Below are 13955 nucleotides of genomic sequence, written 5' to 3' on the forward strand. Positions count from 1 at the left end.
AAAACCACACACACACACACACACACACGCACACACACACACACACACACACACACACACACACACACCACACACACACACACACACACACACACACACACACACACACATCGTGACTTTTGGTTATGTAATATTTCTTTGATTTTCAGATGAGCACAGTTTAACACATTCCATATGTCTCTCTCTATGACTGGTTTATTCTCATGAAAAGTATTAATCTGATAAATGATTGGGTAAGCTGCTTGGACCTAAAAACCTTTAATAACGCTGGGATTGTCCATTGAGCTGAGAACTGCCTTTGGCCCACTCTCAACTCATGCATACTTGTGCGTGTGTGCAAGCCTTGTGTGTGCACCTCTGCGTGCATGTGTGCGTGTGTGTGTGTGTGTGTGTGTGTTTATGAGTGATGTGGCTTTTGGGAAAGCAACCAATGGTTTATGATGTAAAAGCATGCCAACCTGCCACTAATGCATGCTTGGTAAGGCTGTTTTTTGGTGGCATGGGACCACAGTGGACACACATATACACATAAATCTCTCTCCTGCACTGCACTACTCAGTACTACTTTCTTTATGTCTTGACTCTTTGTAGATGTCTCCTTTAATAAATGTTCACAGTGTGATGTTTCCTCATCTGCCCTCATCCTTCCTCTCCATGGTGGCAGTCTGCAATGTCTGTGTGTGTGTGTGTATGTGTGTGTGGGATGTTAGTGTGTGTGGCTCATTGGGTGTTCAGCATGTTAGCTTGCCTTAATTGAGAGCAGCCTGATGTGAGGAGTCATTATTCTTCCCCTCTTTGTCAGGGCAGGAGTGGGACTCGTTATGATTACAGTTCACACAAGTTAACCCGGTGTTGATGTGAAGGAGGGTTGAAGTTGGAATGAAGAAGTTGCAGGGTAGGGTTGACAGTCAAGGATGACACTGCACAGCATTGAATACCTGAATGATGCAACACATTCATATATATACACACAAACACATCAATTTGATTAACTACTGGCATGAAGTTTCCTGTCAGTTTCAACTGAGGCAGAGGCGAAAATATCTCAACAACGCTCAACAACCTTGAGTGGTCTGCTTCATAATCCTTGGCAGAGAGACGTCTGGCTTAAATCAGTTTTATTTTCTTACCTTTGCAGACGTGATTGAAGAGGCAGACGGTGAATGAAAGTGAGATGAAACTTTGCTGTTACAGTATGTCATCCAGTGAAAACACAAACTTGTAGCAGCCATGGTGCGCTTTTAGTTGAGTGGGAAATGCATTTTCCAACTACAGAATTGCAAGGGGTAAAAATATGACTGCTGAATTATTACAGGAAAATGTCTACTTCAGTATTGTGATTTCAGTTAAATTTCAAGCCTGTAGTTGTGGTCTACATACTGAAATATCAATCAGCTTCCCTCTATAAGTGATGTGGTCCTACATGAATACTCGGTTAGAACAGTTTTGGATATTTCAAAACATAATGATAGTGGTGGGGTTGTTTGCTTATGTTACCAGCACCGTCAAGCCAATCTGAATCTGATCAAACCCCACCCACCTTGTTAAGAACCTGTTGATTATGTAAGTTATTAATAAAATCACAGCTGTTGTGATTTTAAAATTGCATTCCTACATTAACCTGACGCCTCAGATGGTTTGTTAACAAAGAACCATCTGAGAAGCCGTCATTGGAAACTGTTTGGAAAAGAGCAGGCACTCCAAAAAATACCTGGTAAGTGATTGGATAAACCATCTGTCTATCATCTCCACCATTGTTGTTTTAAACAGGTCGTCACTTCTTCTAGGAAATCAATAGCATTCACACAGTACTATTGGCCAAGCGTCCGTGCTCACGCAAGGGAACGTAACCCTATTTGTTCAGGTCCTATCCCCTGACCAATCGGCTATCCTAACCTTAACCTCTCAAGGTCAATGCCTAACCCAAACCAGTAGAGCTGCTTTGTAGAGCAGGCCTTTCCTAGAAGTTACGTGGGTTCCATAATAATGCGTCACACGCACCTAAATCTTGCCTGTGGCTGCAGTAGCTTCTCGCCGGACGCTGATTGGTTTGGTCTGCTGCTGTTTGGACACATTACTTGAAGCCTGACAAGATGGATTTTTGTGTGACATGTGATCCTGTGACTTCAGTGATGTTGTGATATCATGATAATCCATCTTCCATGCAAGGTAACTATTACATAGCAATTTTAATATAGTCAAGTCAGTTTATTTATAGAGCACATTTAAAACCAACCTAGTGCTGTACAAAGTACAAAGGAAGAGGAAAATATGGACACAAGGAACATCATACAAATAACACACTTCTATTCAAATGTCCCTAAACTAAATCATACGCCAATGGGAGCATGTACAATGAGAATAAAATATAGTTACACATCTTACAGCCTCTTTAGCTTTTATTTGCTTGGGTACACGCCTTATGTTTCTTAATCTGTGAATACATAAATACTGAAATGAATACAGCAGAAAATATTTCAGGCATCACTGTAGACAAGCCAGAGTTGCGGCAGTGAGAGTTGCCATAGTGATGCTTCAAGAGAACCTGCTAATTCCTTTAGAAGTAAAACGTCCTTCTTTCAGTCTCTTCAATATTTCTCTCCCAACTTAAACATTAAATACCAACTACGAATCTTAGTGCATATACAATATGTTATAGGGTATACATGTTTCAGTTAAGGTCAAAGTTTGCATATGACTCTCAAGCATCTCTTTACTTTTTCATCAGGAATATCAAAGCTGCAGACTAAAAAAAGGCCTCAGTATCCATTTCATCTTACTGAGCTCTGGCTCCATGCAACAATAATGGATGCTCGTAGCATGTTACACAAATATTTTAGCTTCTCTTCCCTTAAACTGCTGTGGACCATCACAAGATGTGCATGAGTATAAGTCTGAAGTATGAATAATAGATGGAAGAAATGATCTACTTTATAATGCAGTGTTTTCTTTCTTTCACTTGAAGCTATGTTTGTGTGATGTACAAAAACAACAATGTGAAGGCTGTGGAGAAGAGTATCTGAAATCTGTGGTTAAACTGGGTCAACTCACCGGGGATTTTAGATTTTATTATTTATTCAATACAGACCGATGGCTTCTGTATTTGTCTTCTAATGCAAAGTAGTTGCCAATGTGTACTTTACCTTGGAGGATTGATTCCTCTCATCAATGGCCTTGGGTAGATGAATGCATATGTGTTGCTGTAAAATGTGACCTGAGTCCTTGAGCTATAAGTACTCACTGTTTTGGTTAGATCCATGAGGCAAAGCTTTGGCTTGATTCCCAATAGATCCTGCTGCACTGTGGCTTTAATTTTCCATTGTTCCACATTTTCCATTTTCCACGGTTTCAAATGAAGGTTTGGATTAGTTGATGACAGTGTTTCAGAAAAAATTGCCTCATTTTCAGTTTAATCACCATGTATTTTGGTGGCTTTGAAAGGGTGTCATAGACCTGGTCACATCAAATTTCTGAACTTGGAATTGTGGACCATTAAAGGTAAATACTGCTCAACCACCCTCTGCAGCTTAGTATTGCTCTGCACCTTCACATTGCTCTGTATTGACTAACTATGCCCACTTTTGAGCTATCCAGTACAATGGTATTACAATGGTGTGCTGCTTCATTGTGGTTGTAATATGTTATGTTTATGTTGTAAATAAAGTTCTAAAAGAAAATCTTCCTTTGGATCTCGAAATCCAAGCAAACTCGAAAGTCGCTTTTCAGGAAACATAAAAAAAGGTCCTTTGAAGAAGATAAAATGAGATTAGTAAAAAGAGATACAAAATTTTTTCTTCAACAGAAATGAAAACACAAAAAATGTCTCCCCAAAATTGCGGATACAACGTTTTTTTAATGTGACCACAGCAGGATGTCCTGCTAATTTTTGACTTCAGAATAAAAAGCCTATTTAAAGAGTTGACCTCAGTGAAATCTATACTATTTAGTGTTTCTGTAAGCACTGAAATGGATATGGAAGTACACTGGAAGAAGTATTTGGGGACCCCATTCTTAAATAAAGAGTTCAAAGGTGAAAGCAGGATGAAAATTTTTTGAAATTAAACAAAGAGATAAATCGGTAGGGCAAAACAGTCGCACCAAAAAAACCTTGGGCATTTGGAGCGAATTAAGGGGCAAATGAGGTTTTTACAGAAGAATGAAAAAGAAAGGGTAAAAATGTAAAGTATAAAACCCTTTGTGAAAAGTTTTTATTTTTATGGCTTTTTGTTAACAAAGAAACTACAATCCTAATAACATTTACGATTCTCAAAGTCTTGTTTACATCCCTTGTTTTTATTGAGACCCTCAGCAGAAAAATTTAAAATTGAAGTTAAAAGAAATCTTGTAAAAAACCAAATTGGAAAATCGGTTTTAGAAAAAAACAGCTAATGTAATTTTTAAAATTTGGGGCATTTACTGGCTTTGTTTAATTTTGTGAGGGGGACCCCTCAGGTCTCTGGGGCTGTTGGGGCAAACCTCTAACAAGACTGACAAGAGAGTAAAAAAAAAAAGGTTTTGAAAAAAAGTGATGAAAGTGAGGGAGGGGGGGTCAGACATGGTGGCCCCTATGAGAGATGAGAAACGGTTTTTCAGCAGGGGGGGGGGGGCAGGGTGTTCCGTTTAGATGAATATATTTTCCCTGGATAGACAGGAGGCTCCACAGACACTTTATAACTCATTTTCTTCACCCCTTGTTCTCAAGGCACAACAGGACAAAATTTCATTCCACACATAAGTTTATCTACCTGAGTTAAAACAGGCCACTGTGTGTGTGTGTGTGTGTGTGTGTGTGTGGTGTGTTGTGGTGTGTGTGTGTGTGTGTGTGTGTGTGTGTGTGTGTGTGTGTGTGTGTGTGTGTGTGTGTGAGTGTCTCTCTGGGACCGGATGTTTTGTTACAGCAGCAACAGTGGTTATTTCTGAATGAATTATTCAATCCACAGTAGAGTTAAGCTTCTAGCATCATCATACTTATCCTTCATGTGGGAAAGCCAAAAGCTGCTGAATTTCTAAGGTAAATTTGTCCACAGCTTCTTTGAAGGAAGAACAAGACTTATAAAAAAGTAAATCTTGAAATTGAACAGATATCATGAATGCTGGATAAAGAAGTTAGTTTCCCTATTTAAATCAATTTAAGTCAAAGTACTTCATAAGATAGGGATTATGAATATGCTATGGTGTCTTTGTGTTGCGTGTGAGGCCGGACTTTTAAAGCTGTCAGGTGTCTTAGCTGCAGGATGTTATAACTGTTTTGCATACGTGGACCCACACATACACATACACATGTGGATATAACGTTTGTAGATATATGATGCAATAAAGAGAAGGCTGTACATAAAGTCAGCAGGCAATATCTTAGACCACAGCTCTGCTTTGGGTTTGTCTACCTCTAGGGGCAGCACCAATGCCGGTGCAATGTGGTATTACAGCTACAACGGTGGTTATTTCTGAATTAATTATTAAATCCACAGTAGAGTTAAGCTTCTAGCATCATCCTACTTATCATCCGTGTGTGGTAGACCTTGTTGCCATAGTGATGTGGGCACAGTGAGTAGAGGAGGGAGGAATAGACAGTATCTTAAACAGGTCAAACATGTTCATTTACTGATTATTATACCTCTCAAGTTCCTTCTTTAATTCAAAAACATGAGTCCAAGTCTGCCAAATGCATTTTCTTTTTATGTTTGTGGTGTCAAATATATGCGACACTGAGCAGGTTAATCCATGTAATATGTGAGAAAGCTGTACGTATTTTTTTGTGTTAGTGGGTCAAATTTGACCCGTGATTTAATTATCCCAAAATACTCATAAAACTATGATTATCATCCAATATTGTTTTTCACCTCATAGCTAACTTACTATGTATTAATTAGCATGTAAACCCTGTTATTTATTTTTTTAACCCTAGATCTTTCATCTTAAAGCTATAGTGCGAAGTTCAAGTTCTCATGAGGAATTCTAAGTAATGACAACAAATCTGTTGACACGTCCACACGATACAAGCGTTCCGTGATTGCGCAGCACCCGCTCCCCTCACCTACACAGTTGCTAGTAGCCAAGGAGGACACGGAGGATTACAAAAACATGATGGATTCTTTGGAGGAGGTAATTATCTTTCCGTGCGCAAAAATCGCCAGATGACACAACTTTCTGGACATAACCACACTGAGAGTTGTGTGGAGCTAATAGTCTTAGTTAGCTAACCTAAGTGTCAAAATTGACCTGTATAGATTAAACTAAATGACACAGATGCTCAAAAAGAGGTCTTCAAATAAAAAATGTAATGGTTGTCCATCCCTTATCACACCCAAGGCAGAGCACCAACTGAGAACATCCACCCAACATGGAAGGGTGTTTGCTGGATGGAGATGGGCAACACACACTTGGATGAGTACTTGGGGCTGTTGCTTCTGTTGTAATGAGGCTACAGCGTATGGGATGCTGAGTCAGGCTAGTGTATATTTCATGCTACCATGTCAATTTGGACCTTCATGAGTTATCCTTTGTTTCAAGAATTATCTGCTTTCCCAATCACTGACAAGAGCTGCTGGCCATGTGAATGACAGCTTGCTCCTAATAGGGATGTTTGGGACAAATGAGTGTTACACTTGACATACATGTCAAGTGTACCGATCTCCATCTAGCAAACACCCTTCTCCCTTCCCTGTTTATCGTCTTGAGCAGGATCTTCTCAACAGATGGCAGTAGGAACAGCTCAAATGCTCTCTTGACTTAGTTTTTGTAAAAAAATGCTAGTCAAATCTCTGAAAAAAGTTATAGCACACCATTCCTGATCATTCTGCACATTTTGATGTATTTTTTGTGCGTGTGTTGGTGATGCTTGTGCTGACGCATGTTGCTGTAGCAGCACATCAGCACACTGAAGGAATACAAAAAGCCAAATTTACAGAGTTGTATAGGAATAGCAATTTAAAGTAAAGGCCATGGTTTACATTCCTGTTTACACTCTACTTTTCACTTTTCAGTTACTTTTAAAGCTTATAGGGATTGATCACTTCTACATGTTCATGCCTGCCATTGGCAACAGATGATGAAGCCACTCATTAATTGCAATTGCCATTAACCAGCAGAAAATAGATAAGCTGTAGCTTTTAGGTTCCCTATGGGTTTGGTTTTGATCACAGTGATTAATTAGCTAAAGACATGCAGCTCTCTGCATAATGACATGCTCCCTGCCCCTCATGTTACCTCATCCTGTGGCACTGTGCATCTGTAATGTCAGGCAGGAAGGGCATGCAGGATCAATGTTGGTTCTATACATAGATTAATCAATGATCTATGACATCCACAGCAGCAGCCTGTAAGTGAGAAAGCCTTTTTTATTTCACATAGGATCATATGGAACATTTCACATAAATTAAATTAAATTAATCAATCACTCTTGGTTTGTAGGGTGTGTATGTGCATGCTGTGTGTGTGTTTGAGTAAGAGATATTGGCTGAAGGGATGCATGGCTGCATACGTTCCAGGAAGTGTGTCTTCATATTGGTATGTCCAGCGGTTGGCTGTCCTCCGTGTGATATTGATTGGTCATGTTAGGGAGTCTGCAGGTCAGCATTTCTCAAGCAGGGACATGTAAGAGCAGGATGGAGGAGGGCAGAGAGGAGGCATGGAGGAATTACCGGAGGGTGTGAACAGATAGGTTGAGAAAAGAACAAGAAGGGGAGATGGATGGATGGAAAAAAATTAAAATGAGTGCAGAATGATGGAAATATTTAAATATTTATTTCAGGAAAAGAGCAGTATTGGTTTTGTTGTGCTTACACCCCGGCCCTGCTCTGTAGTATTGAATTGACATGCTGTAGCTGGTTAAAGATGACCTATTGCTCTTGCCTTCATGCTCATTGTTTACATTTTTGTTTACAGTATGTTAATACTCATTTTTGCTCACCAACGCGTAGGTAGCTGTCAATTTTGAATATGCAGTATAACATTTAGCATTGTACTTGCCCTGCGATGTTTACTTAACGAAGCAGTGGAATTAATTTTCTTGATCAAATCAGACCAGCTGACCTGACAGTGGCATATACTGTGGCCCTGTGTTGCTTTCCTGTAACATACAGTATTCTCCTGATCAGCTCACTATTCAAGGCGTGTGTGCCAGACAAGCTTTAGTTCAATCATAGCAGCATATAATTCTCTTATTAGACATATAGTAGACATGTTTAGCCTCAGTTAACTGACAGTTAGGGCTAGGCGTTATAGACAAAATCAAATGTCATGATATTCTTGACAAAATACCTCAGTGTCGATATTGCGACCATATTGTATGGTTGACTCTTGGTGCTTTAACAAAATTTTAACACAATAAGAGTTTTGATAAATATTCTCCAGAAATAATTTAATTGACTAGTGGGTAAAGGTGAAAAATAGAACAGTCTGACAAGTTCAGACAATTACATCACTTTACTGTATTGCAGCCTGTAAAAAGAGGTAAAGACAACATTTATCAAAAATCTAAGACGATATCTAGTGTAGTATCGCGATATTGTTACAACATCGATATATTGCCCAGCCCTACTGACAGTGTTTCCTCAGTACTCAGTGACTTTCAGTAGTACTGGTGTTTTGATGTAATTTTAGCTTTGCTTTCACATCCATTTCTATTTTGGTCCCAGCTCAATTTCTAGAACAGGTCTCAGTGGTAAAATGTTTTGCTCTGAATAATTTATCAGACTTAAAAGCAATTACACCACCTTGTAGTGTGGAGTGTTTTTTTGTGTGTGGTTTGTGCACTGTGACGGAAACCCTGTTGTGTCAGTTGTGAACATTACAGTCGTTGGCTCATGCTTAAAATGTGTCAGATTTATGAAAGAGAAGACTGAACTAATGTATGACTTCAGCTTTTATCTTGTGCCACGTGGCGGCAGCAGCAGCCTTGTTTAACAAGATGGGATGGATTCTCAGCAGCTCAGAATTCAGGCCCTCCTTGTTTCCATGGCAACACAGTTTCTTTACCCTGGGTGTGGGAGGTTAGGGTGACAATACACATAGGTTACAGTGATGTGAATGGACAGATTTATGTTAAAGGGGGAACAGAGAAAAAGCAGGTTGTAGTGTGTGGTATTGTTAAGTTTTTATTTTAGGGCTAGAAGAGAACTCATTTTCTGCTCTGCCGTTGACACTTATATAACATGTATAACTACATTTTTTCACGGGCAGGACTGGCTATTAAAACAAGAACAGAGAAGCTCTGATTACAACACACACAGAGGGAGTATGACATCATTCTCTGCTCAGGACAATATTACTCTACTATGTCTTACATAGCAAATACTTGTTTGCTGCTGTATTAATGTTCTGAAAGTACAGTCCCTTTAAGATTTACCATCTGTTTTTAGCTACCATATTATATAATATGTTACTATTAAGCTATATTTTGCTGATTTAATTCAACACACTTAAAACATTTAGGAAGAAAAACAGTCTGTAGTGCTCAGACGTTCAAATCAAATGATAAAGGTGCTCTTTGGACAGGGAACAAATACTACGAAGAGAAAAATGTCCAAGGCACTCTTCTTGCAAAAAAATTAAAAAGTCTTTATTTATTTTCCATATCAAAGTCTTACACTAAAAATAGAACTGGGCAGCAACCCACGTGTATCAGCACAAAGCAGCCTCCTTCAGGGTGTAGCACCAAAGAAGACACTGTAGACATCATGACACTCCAGACATTATTGTTGAATGTAAAAGATAATGTGGTATGTCTCACTGTTAAAGGTCAGTCACATACTATATCTACACCATTATATACATCATTTAAATAAGCAGAGAGAAGGGGGTGTAAAACAAAGCAGTTTACACACTGAAAGCATTAAGTTTATTTAAAAGCAACATTTCAACCACTTAATTCACAATATGTAAAAAAAAAGGCATCTTTGCTCTTAAGCTACAGACTGCAATTAACAATTAATGAAGGAGTTGAACCACAAACACCCAAGACAATATCTTCATTAATTCATACATATACAGTATATACATACAAATGATAAAAGCAATGCATCTCAAGGTTCACAGAATACAACAAAGTTTTTTTTTTAGATCTTTCTACCCCTATTTGAAAGTCTCTTGGTGATAAATGTGACTTTATTTGTATTGGCCATCAAATTAGTCAATTAAAATGCCCTTGTCAAGTTAGTATCTCCAATATTAGATTGTTATCTTATTAAAGAAGCTCATCACTCCTTGCCATCTAATGAAGCATTATAGTGACAATATTTTCATGAAAAGTTATTGTCTTCAGCAGCTCATGATCCCAGAGTCCACTTTAGTGAGAGATTTAAGATAGCACAAAGTGTTTGTTATGATGAATGAAGCTGCTGTTTGGCCTGGCCATGTGTTTCCTGTTGGAAAGAAGATATGAACGAAATCTCTTCTGCCACTGACTGATTTTTACATTTAAACACATGAACTGGCTACATGTCCCATGCCTCATAACAGAGAATCACAAAACTGAGTGAAAGTCTGAATACACAAACAAACTGTTTACTATTCAAAACAAAAAAGTGTTTGTATGGAAAGAGGGAATAACAACAGAATGAATATAAACAAAAATAATTTAAAAAAAGCATTTACAGAAAGACAACCTATTTGCACATATTTAAAATACTTATAAATGACATAGATGAGTTATTTTTATTTCTTGTAATACGCTACTACTGAGCTGAAAGTATGTTGAGAGAATCTTTAATACTGTCTATGGCAGATTATACTTCTTGAAATATGACCAATTTTAAACATAATGTATGCCCCTACAGTATCTGATGTCTTTGTCATTTCACTGGTAGTTGACCAGTTACCTCTGTCCTTGTATATTTTATTTCCTGTATGTTGCCCTCTTTGAACAATCTCAGTCTCCTCAGTGCAGTAGGTGTACAGAAAGATCTTTCTCTCTCTCTAACCTTTCACTCCTTGCAAGCACCTTCAGGGGCTCTCATTTCAGGTTTGACTTTTATTTTCCCTCTCAACTAAATTGACCAACAGAAATGTGAAACTTTGTAAAGTGAGACGCCCCCGGGGAAGTCATCCTGCCAACCTGCAGTTTGGCTTTGTGGCGTCTGTCTGCAGAGAGGAGTAAAGCAACTAATGAAAGAAATAAAAAAGGTTAAATGAAATGGGTTAATCAGAGCCAACGGGTGCATTGTGTGTGTGTGTGTGTGTGTGTGTGTGTGTGTGTGTGTGTGTGTGTGTGTGCTTCTGTCTGTCACAACATGTGTGCGTGTCTGTGTCTGTCTTTGTGTCTACGTGCAATGGATTTGTCAGAAGCCAGGGGCAGTGCTGTGCACCATTAGGATCCAGGTTGCTATTTCAGGATGCTACCTGCTGAGGGATATACTCTGCTCAAAGTTTTGATGGCCCCTCCGCCCAAATCCATTAAGCAAGGAAGGGATAGCCTGTGCTGCTGCTGAGTAACTAGGATGGGACCTAGTTTCAATAAACTGGTGTTCAGATATTGTATATGTTTAGGACATCAATAGCTGTATATTTTTATTCATAGGAATGATTGCAGTTCTTAATTCATATCTAAACTGTATTAGTGATCTCCAACAGATCTGATTACAACACTGACATGCATTTGGTACAATTTTGTCCTAAATACCTCAACTGAGATGTCTGTATTGTAGTAGGGGCAATAAAGAGTACAGAGAGTAAAGCTGCATCCTCTTGGGCAATGCTTATAGTGAAATTACAGAAAATTAACAACCCATCATTTTGTCTCTTATTTCCTGGTCAAAGACTCTTAAAGGTTCCTAGACTTTAATTCAGCAACTGTTGCCTCACACAGCATGTAAATGAAGATCTGTATGCAGAGCCGTCAGACTAGGGGGTAGAGGGGACAGAGTATAAAGGGCCCTCATGTGCGAAGGGGGCCCACAAAGATACTAGAATGAATAGCAAAGAGTGCCCATAGTGGATCCCTGGGTCCAGAATTTTGCTATGCCCCTGTCTGTGTGTGTGTGTGTGTGTGTGTGTGTGTGTGTGTGTGTGTGTGTGTGTGTGTGTGTGTGTGTGTGTGCGTGTGTGTGTGTGTGTGTGTGTGTGTGTGCGTGTGCGTGCGTGCGTGCCTGCCTGCGTACTTGCGTGCATGCGTGCGGACAATGAGTCAGCATTCTTTGCGGATTGACTTTCACAGCAAAGTGACCTCTGCGACCTTGGGGTGAAAGGTCTCTTTTTTTCTTTTTCTTTGTTACATTTACTTAAGCATTATGATAACACTTTAAGTCCCCCTATTTAGCATTTGTAAGCAGCAAATAAACATTTTATCAATGCTTTAAAACAGATCTTTAACAGAGGGTCCGTGACCCCTAGGGGGGTCCTCAGTGTTAATACTTGTTGTTAATTTTTTGAAAGTTAAAAAAAATGAAAATGTTTTCACAATCCAACTTATCATTAGTAACGATAAATCAGTTTAGTTGTGGGTGAAAAAAAACATTATTGATACTGGCCTATTTGTCACTAAGATAGCCATCCATAGATACAGGTAATAAGGATTCACTGTGCCACATGTATATTTTTAACATTAAACATGATTTATAAAATCATGCCAACAATTATTATTTTAATAGCCTGTGCATTAAAAATGTATGTAAATAGGCAAAGGCCGCCCTACACGTTATTGTGGGCCCAGTAAATACAAAAATTATTTTACATTATACTGTACGCAGTAGGGGGTCCCTGCTCAGTCTGTTTCAGTTAAGTCTGTTTCCTTTTTTTTAAAGATAATTGTTTGGGCTTTTCCGCCTTTAAGTGAGAAAGGGGGGAGACATGCAGGAAATCGTCACAGGTCAGATACGAACCCTGGACCTCTGCGCTGAGGCATAAACCTCTCAGTACATGTGAGCCTGCTCTACCACTGACCCTATATAAGGGTTATGTTTGAGTGTTATGTTAAAGTTATAGTGCGTAGTTTCTGTCGTCCCCATGAGGAATTCTGAGTAATAACAACAGCGTTGGCGCATCCACACGATACTAGCCTTCTGTGATCACGCATCCCCCAAACCCCACCACCGCACAGATGCTAGTAGCCAAGGAGGACACAGAGGATTGAAAAAACATGATGGACTCTTCAGAAGAGGTCATTTATCTTCAGTCGAGCTTCTGCACAGAAAGTCGTTGAACGACACAATCTTCTGAACACAGCCATACTGAGAAATAGAGAGAGAGTTGTGTGGAGCTAATAGTCTTAATTAGTTTTGTATCTACTCATTTGGCTGTGACGTTTATTATTGTGATGTGATTAATATGATGTTCATTAATATCAAAAGGTTACGCACTAAAGCTTTAATATACAATATTTGTTCAATCAATTAAATCTTCTCGTATGAAGACATCATTTTTATCTTTACAACTGTGTTTAACTATATTGTCATTCATCATCTGTTTATATTCCAGCGTCCACTTATGGGTGCCCACAGGAGGAGTTATAGTTGTTGACAAATACATGAATAAACACTTATATCTGTAATTTAACATGCTGAAGTTGCACAGTTGATCAGACTAATACAATGGGCATCCAAAGACTAACCATACTATCAGACTACAGAGTTTGGAGATTATTTTGGTTATTAAATTACAGACATATCAGTTACATGCCGGAAACCTGTGACGTGTTCTTAGTTACAAACCACTGTAAAGCTCTATAGTTGGAAAGATTTGGCATGAAGGTACATTTTGTGCTTTCCATCAGCTTCGCATTAGTCTTGTAATCACATTCACTTTATGAACCAAACAATGAACTGTATTTTGTTTATATATATATATATAGAGAGAGAATGCAACATAAGAACTACAGTATTTACTCTTTCTCTAACACTTGCAGTACACCTGTGTGGCCGCTTTAAGTGCTTTTGCTACACTGAAAAGATTAAAAGAGCACAGAAGCTCTTCCCCAGTCAACATGTCTGGAAAACCGTTCAATGAGAGCTTTTATCCTGCAG

At 38.8% G+C, this 13955-nt stretch overlaps 1 protein-coding gene across 19 annotated transcripts in view; it reads left to right on the forward strand.

The window, feature by feature from the left end:
• The window catches only part of tjp1a (tight junction protein 1a), a 104420-nt gene that overhangs the window by 15734 nt on the left and 74731 nt on the right, over positions 1-13955 (forward strand). The window lies entirely within an intron of this gene.

Source organism: Etheostoma spectabile, chromosome 1 (assembly GCF_008692095.1).
Source record: "Etheostoma spectabile isolate EspeVRDwgs_2016 chromosome 1, UIUC_Espe_1.0, whole genome shotgun sequence".
NCBI classification, from domain to species: Eukaryota; Metazoa; Chordata; class Actinopteri; order Perciformes; family Percidae; genus Etheostoma; species Etheostoma spectabile.